Source organism: Nelumbo nucifera, chromosome 2 (assembly GCF_055504915.1).
Source record: "Nelumbo nucifera cultivar China Antique chromosome 2, China Antique-T2T, whole genome shotgun sequence".
Taxonomy (NCBI): Eukaryota; Viridiplantae; Streptophyta; class Magnoliopsida; order Proteales; family Nelumbonaceae; genus Nelumbo; species Nelumbo nucifera.
In genome coordinates this window covers 47,164,575-47,177,580 of record NC_142650.1, presented here as the reverse complement: position 1 = coordinate 47,177,580, position 13,006 = coordinate 47,164,575, and the positions used below count along the sequence as shown (strand labels likewise).

Here is a 13,006-nt window from a genome sequence, read left to right as displayed (position 1 = left end):
AAGGTATGTGAACTTTGCGCCATCTGGTTTTATCTTGCCTTTGAGAGAATTCTAACTTGAGCTTCGGAGCATTCATACCGAGTTCCCCCCGGAGCTTCCTCACTCTCTCCGTTTCAGGCTCCCTGTAGCTCTGTTCAGAGGCAAGGTCGTTGACAGCTAGGCTTCTTTTCTCCCTCTAAAACTCTCATAACCTCTTTTCTCCAAAAACCCCAACACTCATGGCTTCTTCCAGCAACGCCGGACGTGGCACGGAGACAAACACCACCGGGGAACAACTTCAAATCCCCGTGGTGTGCGTCGGACAGTTCACCATCCCCCTTCCGGTGGATGGGATCCCCAGCTTGAATGTGCCACAAGCAGTGGCGCCCGTAAACCTTCCTGCCATGAGCATCCCCCTTCCTCTCCCTATCGAAACAACCTTTACTGAACCAACTGTTGTCCCCCTGGCAACCAGCCAGAACCAGTTGGACGACCTGATGCAATGAATGCGGGCAATGAAAGCCCAAATGCAACAATTCCAGCAACATCAGCTTCAGCAGCACTAAGTACTGCACAACATCTCCCAGTATCACTATCAGCAGTAGTTCCCCCAACTGCCTCTGAACCAACCACTACTTCCACCTCGGCACCCTGCTCTGAAGCCGATTAAGGCCTCCCCTCAGGGTGGATGCCCCCACCAAGGAAAAGCCTCTTGGCCCTAGAACCCCCCTAACAGCCAAGCCTCATCTCCAGGCCGAAGGGAAAGAAAAATCACCCCCGCCACGCAGCTCGCAGGCGGGTCAGGAACCTCGCCCGCAAGGTCAGCACCTCGGCGCTCCAGGCCCGAGTTCCCGCTCACGGAGAACCGATTCAGCGCCCTGGCAGCAGACTACCAACATTCCGGGCCAATCGAGCTCGGCAACATAGAGGCCAGCAACGCTAGTACCAGGCTCACTCAACAACGAAGACGCCAGCGAAGTCGCCGAACTGCCACCCGTGTCCTGCCCGAGCTCAGAGGTAAGGAAGAGACGAGCTCGGACGAGGTAAAAGCTGCCCCGATTCTCTCAGTTCCTTCCCCCCTCGCATCAGAACTCCTAGTAGTCCCCATGCCCAGAGATTTCAAGTTCCCACCTTTGGACAAGTATGATGGGTTCTTCGACCCCAACGACCATGTTGATGCTTTCCAGTCCCAAATGCACCTCGCCAGGGCCAGTGAATCGTGCATGTGCGTGGCCTTCACCACCACCTTCAGGGGGGTAGCCCGCATTTAGTACAGGAACCTGGCCCCCGGGTCGATAAGATGCTGGGCCCAGCTCGTGCAGGTCTTTACCGCACACTTTGTCATCAGCAAGCGGTGCCCCAGAACTGAGGAAAGCATCTTCGGAGTAGTCCAGAGAGAAGGAGAATCCATCTGGGGCTACATCAAGCGGTTCAATGAAGCGTGCTTGCAGATATTGCGATTAGACCCCGCGGTGCAGCTCGCGACGGCCAAGAGAGGAGTAACGCACAAAGAGTTCAAATGGCACATGGTAGCTAACCAGCCCACAACCGTGGCCGAATTCCTCAAGCTCGCGGATAAGTTCATGAGAACAGAGGAAGAAATCAACCAACGGACCGAAAGTAGGAACGAGAAAAGAAAGAGGGAAGGCGAGCCCTCCAACCCAGTCGACAGAAAAAACCTGGCCCGGGAGCTGAAGCCGAACCAGCTATTCCGGGCTCCCTTAGCAGTTCGGACGGATTACACACCGTTAAACATGAGGCGGACCAAGATCTTTATGACGATCAAGGACGCCCCATACGTAAAGTGGCCACCTCGCCTAAAGGGGAATCCGAACGAGAGAAATAAAAATTTGTACTGTAGTTTCCATAGAGACCACGGTCATAGTACCGAACAGTGTAATAATCTCCGGGACGAGATAGAGGGACTCATCCGTCGCGGAATTTTGTACAGCATGATAATAATAATAACAATAAGGCAGGTCGGCAAGGGGAGCACGGAAAGGATGCCCCCGAATCTAGCAGCAGACCAGCCGAACCGTCGCAACGACAGCCTCCGGAAGAGAGGCCAGTTTGGGGAACCATCCATGTAATAGTGGGAGGTTCGGTGGTAGCAAGGTGTACTTCGGCAGTGGCCCGAACGTCAGTTCGCGAAGCAGCCCGAGAGGAACAGAACCCTCCAAAGAGACCGAAGACTGAAGGGCCGATCTTCTTCACGGAAGATGATGCGCGAGGGGTCCACTACCCCCACGATGATGCGCTTGTCATAAAACTGAGAATCAGCGACTTCGAGGTCAGGCGCGTACTCGTGGATTCGGGCAGCTCGGTGGACATCCTCTTCAAGTCAGCATTTGACCAGCTACAGTTGCAGAAGAGTGAGCTAAAGCCTACGAACACTCCTCTGGTGGGCTTCAGTGGAGAGGAAGTCAGGCCCCTTGGAAAAATAACAGTACCTGTGGAAGTCGGCACATGGCCTTGTGCGGTCAGACTCAACCATGATTTCCTGGTGGTCGCGACCCCTTCCCCATACAATGCCATAATAGGGCGGCCAATTACGCATATCCTGCGGGTAGTGGTCTCCACATACTATTTGGCAATGAAGTTCCCTACAAACTTCGGTGTGGGGGTAGCGCGGGGCGACCAGCTTGAGTCCTGCAAGTGTTATGTTGCCGCCCTGAAGGGAAAAACCAAGGCGGCTGACGACCTTGAACTGGAGCGGCCTACGGAGCAAGGCGAGGAACGAGCTTCGCCCACAGAGGAAACGGTCACAGTCCCGACTTCGGCTATAGACCCAGCTCGCGCACTACAGATTGGTGCTTCCGTCGAGGAACCACTACGAATCGAACTGGTAAGTTTTTTACTTCAAAATTTAGATATTTTTGCTTGGTCTGCGGCCAACGTGCCCGGTATTGACCCCAGCCTTATAACTCACAAACTTAATACTGACTCTGTAGTCAGACCCGTTAGATAGAAGAAACACAACTTAGCCCCAGAGCGCTGGAGGGCGATCGACGAGGAGGTCGAAAAGCTCCTCGCAGCAGACTTCATAAGGGAAGTTCATTACTCGAGCTGGGTAGCCAACCCAGTGCTGGTAAAAAAGGCAAACGGCAAGTGGCGCATGTGCGTTGACTACACCGACCTGAACCGAGCTTGCCCGAAAGATTGCTTCCCCCTCCCCAGAATCGACTGCCTAGTGGATGCGACCTCGGGACATGAGTTGCTAAGCTTCCTGGACGCCTACTCGGGCTACAACCAAATCAGGATGGACCAGTCCGATGAGGAAAAAACCAGCTTCATAACCGAGTTCGGCCTATACTGCTACAAGGTCATGCCCTTCGGATTAAAAAATGCCGGGGCGACCTTCCAAAGACTTGTAAATAGGCTGTTTCGGCCCTTAATTGGCACGAAAATAGAATGTTATGTAGACGACATGGTCGTCAAGACGCAGTTTCCACAGGAATTAATACAAGACATAGATTCTGTCTTCTAAATCCTGCGTCAATTTAGAATGAAACTGAACCCTAACAAATGTGTCTTCGGTGTCACCTCGGGCAAGTTCCTAGGGTACATTGTCAACCGGCACGGTATTGAGGCCAACCCGGACAAGATAAAGGCCATCCTAGATATGGGACCACCCCGGAAAGTAAAAGAAGTTCAGAGGCTAAACGGCCGTATAGCCACTCTGAGCCGCTTCATGTCCAAATTAGCAGACCGCTGCCTGCATTTCTTCAAAGCAATCAAAGGCAAAGGGTTTGAGTGGACCCGAGACTGCCAGCTCGCGTTCGACAAGCTAAATAGCTACCTCACTAGTGTGCCAACCTTAGCTCGGCCTGAGGAGGGCGAGGTCTTGGAACTGTACCTCTTGGCAAGCGACGAGGTGGTCAGTTCGGTACTAATAAAAGAAGTAGATCGGGTCCAATGACCCATCTATTTTGTTAGTAAAATTTTGCAGGGAGCAGAGACAAGGTACCCGCAGATAGAAAAGCTAGCATACGCACTGGTGATAGCAGCCCGGAAACTCCGCCCATACTTCCAGGCTCACACTGTCATCGTCTTGACTGACAAACCTCTGAGGCAAGTTTTACTCAAGCCCGAGGTTTCCGGTCGACTGACAAAATGGGCCATCGAACTTAGCGAGTACAACCTCCAGTACAAGCCACAAACTGCTATCAAGGCCCAAGCATTAGCAGATTTTATCGCCGAGTGCACGTTTAGCCTCGAAGCCCCTGGGCCGGTCGAGCCCAAGATCCCCAGTTCGGGCGAGCCCGGAGCTCCCAAGCCAATAGAGTCTGAACCCCGTGAAGTAGCAGCCAGTGTGGCACCTCTCTTGGTTAGGCCAAACGCGAACTAGGATGAGGCGCCCTGGATCCATCACGTAGTTGGCTCCTTGAACTAGCAGGGCAGCGGGGCTGGAATAGTGCTACGCGACCCGAGTGGCATGAAATTGGAATACGCACTACGCTTTGAGTTCGCGGCATCCAACAACAAGGCGGAGTACGAGGCACTGATAGCCGGGCTGAACCTAGCGCACAAGGTAAGAGCAAAGCACGTAGTTATCTGCAGTGATTCCCAGCTCATGGTCAACCAGGTTACGGGCGAATACGAAGCACGCGAGCTCACTATGATTGCATACTTGGCAAAAGTGAAGGAGGCTCTGCTCAACTTCCAGTCACACTTCATCAGGCAAATCTCGAGGTCAGAGAACACTGAGGCCGACGCCCTGTCCCGGTTAGCCAGCACGAGTCACAACACCATGAGAACCGTGTACATAGAGGACTTACCTTGGCCTAGCATTCTCGGTGGGGCAAAGGAGGTCGCTCCCGTCCGTGAAGCAGAGCCGAGCTGGATCGACCCACTCGCGAGCTTGTTGCTAGATGGAACCCTCCCTGAGGACTGCAATGCAGCCAAGAGGGTGCAACGCCAGACAACCAAATACGTCATAATAGACGAACGGTTGTACTGACGGTCCTACACGCTCCCCTACCTGCGTTGCTTGCGACCTGCCGAAGCTGAGCTCGTACTCCGCGACACTCATGAAGGTCTGTGCGGCGGACACCTGGGGGGCAGAGCCCTCGCCCAAAAGGCACTTTGACAAGGATACTACTAGCCAATGATGAAGGTAGAAGCCGTCGAGCTCGTCAGAAAATGCGACAAGTGTCAGAAGCATGCCAATATCCACCATCAGCCTGCTGCCGACCTCAAGTACCTCCCCAATCCATGGCTGTTTGCACAATGGGACATTGACCTCCTGGGGCCATTCCCGCCAGCAACAGGTGGGAGAAAGTTCCTAGTGGTGGCAGTTGATTACTTCACAAAGTGGATAGAAGCTGAACCTCTGGCAATAGTTACAGCCCGAAACATACAAAACTTCTTTTGGAAGAACATAGTATGTCGCTTCGGGCTACCTCGGGTACTGATCTCCGACAATGGCAAATAGTTCGAGGATATCAAGTTCCAAGAATAGTGCCAAGATATGAGAATTCGTCAGAACTTCACATCGGTCGCACACCCGCAGGCAAACGGTCAGACATAAGTAATGATTAGAGCCATCCTCCGTGGACTAAAAGCACGACTAGACCGAGCTAAAGGGTTGGGCTATCAAGTGTTTTATGGGCTCACCGAACTACGAAAAAAACCGCCACGGGAGAGACCCCCTTTAACCTCACCTATGGCACCGAAGCGGTAATCCTGGCGGAAATCGAAATACCTACACTACGACTAGAAGCATATGACGATCAGACAAACGGAGACGAGTTACGCACCAACCTTGACCTACTGGATGAGGTAAGAGACCTCGCGCACATCCGAACAGCGGCCTACCAGCAAAAAGTAGCTCGATACTACAACGCCAGAGTAAAGAAGCGGAGCTTCCGTGTCGGTGACCTGGTTCTCCGTAAGATCATGGTACTCGAACCCGGCGTGGGCAAACTCGGACCAAATTGGGAAGGACCCTACAGAGTAAAGAAAGCACTCGGGGGGCATACGAGCTCGAAACCTTAGAGGGTAAGCAAGTACCCCGAGCATGGAACATCGTCAACTTAAGGCGACACTACCTATAGACCACCAAGCGAAGTGGATAAAATCGCCACCAAAGCCTAAGGGATAGGATGCCGAGCTAACGAAGGAACCTCGGCATAGGCAAGCAAAGAAAAGTCAGCCAAAGGCGAAACAGAGACAACGAACTAATAGGGACATCGGCATCTCAGAGAGTTAACACCAAAACAGGTCGCGCAAGTGCGGTAACCCAGGCAGGAAACAGACTGGGACGAATGGTCAGTTCGGCAAATACGTTCAGTTCGGGAGAAAGAACAACCAACACTTAACCAAAAGAAAAGTCATTCCATTTCAAAATAAGGGAGTACATTTCGAAAAAAAAAAAATTATAGGCCCGGAGCTACTTCTTCATTATCGGAAGGCACTTCAACGATACCCGAAGGCCCTGCCTCGCCCTCGGAATCTGGCTCACTATCAGTAGCATTGGCCATCTCCTGAGTTATGCGTGAAGTGGATATGGCACTGATATCGAGCTCGGGGTATGTATTCCGGATCATCCACCGGCTTAGCTTGAAATCCCTTTGGTACGAGTCCACCATTAGGTCGTCAAAGCTCGGCGAGGCAGGGGGATTCTCATGGCATCTTCAATACCTTGAGAAAAGATTTGTGTCCTCTTCCTAATGTCCTCCTGAAGGTATTTGATCTGATGCTGCAAATCCAGCCTCAGGTTCGCCATGTGCTTCACTACAACTCCCATGGCCTCAACATCTCTCTGAGACATTGCTTGCCTGGCCTCTGCAGCACGAGCAGCCGCCTCAGCAGCTCGGGAAGTCGTCTCGGCAGCACGAAGAGCCTCTTCGGCAGCTCGCGCCTGCCTCGAGCTCCTTTCCACCTGGGCCACCAAGGCATGAATAGAAGAGTTCACCTACCAAAAAGAAAGAACAAGTGATCAAATGAACGACAGCAAGAAGGATAAAAGCAAAAGAGCTTGATAAAAAGTTTGACTTACCACCATGGCATGAGTAACAGCACGACAGGCCACCTGATGCAGAGGGAGATCAGTCCACGCCGCGACCTCCTCGGGGAAAATGTCCTCCTTACTCTTCTGAAGAGCATGGGTCGGCGACAGCACACTCCTGAATTCCCCTAGGCCCCCCGAGCCTGAAGGCCCAGCTCGCGTATGAGCAGACCCAGAGCAAGCAGGAGCACCAGAGTAGGTGGGAGCCCCCGTGTAAGTAGTCTTAGCATACAGGCCCCCTGCCGCTTCTTGCATTGGAGGAGTCATCTCGGGCTCCCTGGGCAAATCCTTTGATGGGTTGTTTGGTACCTCGGGCTCCGCATCCCGGGGCAGCTCGATGTGAGTTCGCTTGGCGACTCGCTTCCTCCTCTTCATGCCTTGAAACAAGTGTCCACCACGAGTCCTTCCTGAGTCCATCACACCTGCAAAAAAGAGTTCGACATCAGAAAAAAGCAAGAGACAGAGCAAAATAGAACCTCTAAGTAAGGAACCTACCCGAACTCAGGCCGGCCGCAAATAGCTTGGCCTCCGTCAGATACTGTTGGCACTTTAGCCCAAGCCGCGCCCATTGCCAGAGGCCCTTCACTGTCTCTTTGTCAAGCGTAACACCGGAGTCAGGGGCGGCCATCCCCCACCCGGTCTGAAACGGCCACCCCAGCACACTTCGCACCCCGAAGTAGTCCCGCTTCCACGCCGGGACCTTGTTAGGAAGTTCATGTAAAAGATTAAAACCCGGGCGAGGAGATAGGTAATACGCCCACCTACGCCCAGGGAGGAGACCCGCTTGCTTCTTAAGCATTAAGATGGAAGAGAAGATCTCCAAGTCTAAAGGAAAGCCCTGTTCGCAAAATAGGGAGATTGTCCCCACCAAATTACGAATGGAATTCGGGTGAAGCTGGCCGACCGTAACGCCGAAGTGATTCAAGACCTCGACAAGGAGGGGATGGAAAGGCAATTGCAGCCCCGCAGCGAGCTGCTCCCGGAATATCACGATCTCATCTGGACCGTGTTCCCAAGGAAAGCTACCCGAAGGTATGAAATAAGCGTACTCCCCAGGCAAGTGGTAATAGGTAATAAGGGATTGGAGCCCCTCAGGCGTCATGGTCGAGGGGTCAAACTTGTTTAACGTCCGACCCCGACGAGAGGTGGACGCCAAACTACCCGAGGCGGTTCGACCTACAGGTTCGAACTCTTCCTCGAGCTCTACCTCCGGCTCGCTAGGACTATCAGGGGATGCAACTCGGTTCGTGGAACCTGCATCTGACCCACTTGAAGAACCGTCTTTGCTATCCGAGCTAGACATCAAGGAAAGAAGGTGGATTCCAAGAAGGTATTCACCCGGAAAAAAGCTTGAACAAGACTACGGGAACTTGAATGAGTAAAAAACCTTGAACGCGAACTGAAAGCCTGGACGCGAGCTGAAACTTGGACGCGAGCTCAAGAGGCAAAGCACAAAAGTGACAAAGTGACTGGGGTCCCCCACTATTTATACCCACAGTGACCGAGAAGCAACAGCACAGATCAAAGTCAATCCGACGGCCCGCAGTCGCGCTGACCGCACATCTCTGAGACCGAGACGTGATTGGCGCACGTCTTTCTAAAACTGATAGAGCGCCGGCGCACGTCTTTCTGAAATTGACAGAACGCCAGCGCACGTCTCCTCACATTAAAGGCGGCGGCGGCATGTTTTCAAAATTTGAAAAGACGCCTGCTGTCACGTCTCCCAGCGGCGCGCTTTTTGAATTTTTGAAATAAAGCGTGCGCTGTCACATCTGTCAGCATTTGTAGGCAGGTCAGCGCGTTTCCCACCTTTTGGGCGCTTGAAGAAACCCAAAAAACCCTGACAACGCACCTCGCGCTATCAGTCAACCGAGATTCGAAGTACGGGACAAATCCACCTGCCACCTTGCAAACTCCCCACGCCAAGGCAAGACCCTTAGCACGAGGAGTGGGGGCAATTGATGAAGGAAGATTTGGCCCGACCTTGTAATCACTCAACACGTGGCAAAGGCAAACAGCTCGGCACAACAACGCACCCAGGGCGCGAGCACCAAAGGGAGGAACCAGCAGTCCGAATTCCCTACCAGCAGTCCGAACTCAGTCCGAGCTCCCTACAAGGAGCCCGAACTCTCCCTTAGGCTCCGAGCCTCACACAAGGCAATGACCCGAACTGACCCGCCTCATGGCAGTTCGGGACACTCCCCTATCCGAACTCAAGACTTCACCTCGCTCACCACTCCAGCACTTCGCCTCCAGGACGTCGAACTGAACAAACGTACCATACCTGACACCGAGGAGGTCCGTATCCAAGGGCGGCGCACCTGACTGACTTGGGATCTGACGCTTGACTGCCGCACTTCAACGGCCACCTGCCACCGTCATCGCCAGTCGTAGAGATGGCTCCGACAAAGAGAGCAGTGGCGGTTCTGTCCAGCAGAGGGGATGACACCCGAACTGGCAGGAGCCCAGAGGTAATCATACCCGACCTGACAAAAGCTTAGGAGTGAGTGTACGAGGTGGTTATAAAAGGCTCCCTACCCCCAAGAACAAGGTATGTGAACTTTGCGCCATCTGGTTTTATCTTGCCTTTGAGAGAATTCTAACTTGAGCTTCGGAGCATTCATACCAGGTTCCCCCCGGAGCTTCCTCACCTTCTCCGTTTCAGGCTCCCTGTAGCTCCGTTCAGAGGCAAGGTCGTTGACAGCTAGGACCAACCGGATTGCGCACCATCAACATGAATCATATAAAAATTCAGTTATTATATAAAGGGTAAATTTCTTAAACTACTTTTACTGTTTACATATTATCTTAAAGTACTCTTGCTGTTCTGAAAATTACTATCACCTTTAAGTGCATTAAGAAACAAAATGTTGAATTTACCCTTCACTATTCTTCAAATTTTAAAATAAAACCCAATTGATGAATAGTTTCGCCGATGATATTTCGGAGAGAGATCAAATTTGCCCTTCATTCATCCCAGAGGAAGACCCCTGAGGTGCACCCAGAGAGGCTGATCCGGTCACCAAGGTTGCAAAAGAGTGAAGATTGATACGTCATACATGAGGGGGGAAAATAAAAAATGAGTGAAGCAATGGAGTTGAATCCGAATCTACGTGAAGAAATCGGTTTCAATTCAGTTATCCTACAAGGGACACCGAGTTGCTGCAAGAATCTGCCGGCGATGGCGAGAGTTGTTCGAGAACAAGAGAGACCAGAACGCTTGGCAATTGATACCACAACTTGTCTTCATAGATTACATAATACAATTGTTATTTTGGCTTTCACAAGATTCACCTTTATCTCACCTTAGCTCAGGTACGACATTTTCTCTCAACAGAACAGAAAATTATAATGGCTTCAAAATCCTGGTGAACGCAAGATGGATTTACAGGAAAAGGAAACAAGGCAAAGAGATGCCCTCGAAAAGGTCTGCTTGCCGATCCGGTCACCAAGGTCTAATCATCCAATCCCACCGCGCATGCTCCGACACGAACTGTCGACTCGGAGTTAGCCCAGCAAACCAATTCCCCCTCTTTGCCCACCCCAACACACGCCATCGAGCACCGACCTGCCGCCCACACTCCCTCCACTCGCCGACATTGACCTGTTTCCACTTCAGTACCGTTATTGGGTTCCCGTCGATCGGTTAAGGATGAAAGTCGAACGACAGCTGCTACAATAGATTCTGCTCCAGGGAAGTTGATGGATGATTGGAGAAGCCTGAAGCGGTAAAGGAAGGAGTGAAGGGAAAGAGTGAGGGAAGAAAATGGTTGAATTTATGTTGGAGATGAGTGAGAATAGGAGAGAAGTTTTACTGCTGCAACTAGTTCAAGTTTGAAGTTGAAGACGAATACATTTCAACCCGATGGAGGTGAGGAAGAGAGAGAGAGAAACTGAGAGAAAAAAATGAGAAATGATGATGGGGAGAGAAGGGAAAGGGGAAGATCGCTGATCGCCGTCGCTGTTTGGGATGACGAAGATTATCCATAAGATTGTGTTTAATAAGGCTGATTCGCCATTTAGGGGTTTTTTTGGTCATCAAAACTGCATTAATGCTGACGTCGATAATTTCTACTAATGAACATTAAGGGTAACCTCACGGATGGTGAGTTTGAAAAATAAAAGCTTATTGACATGGGGTTACTGGACGTTTTGAAAAGTTACGATGCATTTAAGAGAAATGGTGAAAAGTCATAAGTTTTTAGACAATTTTTCTTAGGGTAAATTTATTGAACTATCTTTATCATTTAGCGAATTGAGCAAAAACAGATCTATCCTTTTGAAAATTGACTAATACTTCTTTTACCTATCCCTTAATTTCCCGTTAACAAAAAGATAAAAATACTATTTTATCCTTTAGATCTGTTTTTGCTCAACAATCATCGCCGGTGAGCCGAACTATTACGCCAACTCTCTATCCACTATAAACTCGGTGGTCATGCTAAACCCCTGTTTCTTGTGGTGGAAAAACCCTTACTTCTCTTTTCTTTCTTTTTCCCCGTCGGCCTCCCCCTCTTTCTATCACTCCTTTTTCCCCATCGTTGTTGGGTTCACGGACAAAGTAACAGAACATATGAACTTCAGTAGCCCTCGACTGTTAGCAGTGGTCATCGGCTTTCGGAGAAATTCAGCAACATGAACAGGGGAGATTTGCTATTGCTCTCTGTTGTTTGGTCCGACCAAAACACACAGGAAAAAAAAAAGGAGAAGGGGAGATCCGTTGGTGGTTGCCGCTGTTGTCGGTGACAGTCATCCATGTTTTTAATCTGCAACCATGCAAAGGATATCGTCACTGAAGTCGACGATAAGAGCAGCAATTAGTTTCTAAAACCACCTCCATTCATTCTATGGAGGCCAAGGGATGCCAAGGGAATAGACCAATGTCGCAGCTAAAGTCCGACGATATCATCTCTAAAGTCCGACGATATCATCTCTAAAGTCGACGATAAGAGCAGCAAGAGCTGCAATCGTGCGAAGGATATCGTCTCTGAAGTCGACAATAAGACAGTGGCGAGGCAGATTGCAGATTGCTTCTCTACTATTTCAATCTGCTCTTGTTGATCTTCACGAGGCTTTACCTGTCTGAATCTTGCTTGTCTTTCGAGTTGTTCAACTTCTTCAATGATTGGACCGAGCCTCGCCACTGTCTCAACTAGCAGAGAAGCAAAGGCAACAAAGAGAATGCAAAACTCGCAATCGAGAACTTGCTTAGTGCTGGCCTTAACAGTCTCTACTCTGACCCCTTGGACTGATTAGTAACCGAATTAATTTGCGACTCCAGTAAAGCTGAGGGATCCATTCTGACAGAGGATAGGGAGATCCCAGAGTCTTTGGTGGGGTACTGGGGTTCTATTTGGCAATTGTAGCAACTTTGGTGACTGGTGAGCATATTTCTGGTTTTGTTACTGGTGTAGAGCGCGGAAGACAACCTGAAGACGAGTTCTGATAAGAGCAGAGTGCGGAAGAAGAGCGGCTGCTTCTAATAGCCACTGGTAACACGTCACTGAAGACGAGCGGAAACACCAACCCGTCGCTAAAGTCGTGGAAGAGATCACTGGCACTGAAGACGAGCGTCGACGCATGGTGCTGGATTTGGCAGGGATCTGTGGAGGGCTCAGAGGTGAGGGTGAGCTCTTTGATGCCTAAGATGATGCTATCGTTTTTAGTTCATCGTCTTCCATCTTGGAAACTGTTCATCTGCAGAGGGCTCGGAAGTTGGCAGATCAACTGTTCATCGTCTTCTGTCTCGGATCAACTGTTCAGTTCTCTCTCCACAACAACTAATGGGTTTTTTGGGTAAAATTTCTTTTTCGTGAAAAAGAAAATATTACCTGTAGATGGAGATTAACAAGCTGATCAATCTCCATTGTTGTCTTGGTTTCGGGCGAAACTCACACTCAGACCACTATCACAGACCACTGTCTCTACCGTTTGTGACGGAGAGGTTTTAGGAACATATGTGGTATTTTTAGGAATGGAGGTGAAAAGGGTATTTTTGAAAATTTTCATAAATATATT

General features: G+C 50.5%; 1 long non-coding RNA gene across 1 annotated transcript; it reads left to right on the top strand.

The window, feature by feature from the left end:
• Positions 1–6,697: 6,697 nt before the first annotated feature.
• LOC148802170 (uncharacterized) lies at positions 6,698–10,735 on the top strand. Its single transcript, XR_016082267.1, has 2 exons — positions 6,698–10,303; positions 10,368–10,735. It is a non-coding gene; the product is annotated as an uncharacterized LOC148802170 (long non-coding RNA).
• The last annotated feature ends 2,271 nt before the right edge of the window (positions 10,736–13,006 follow it).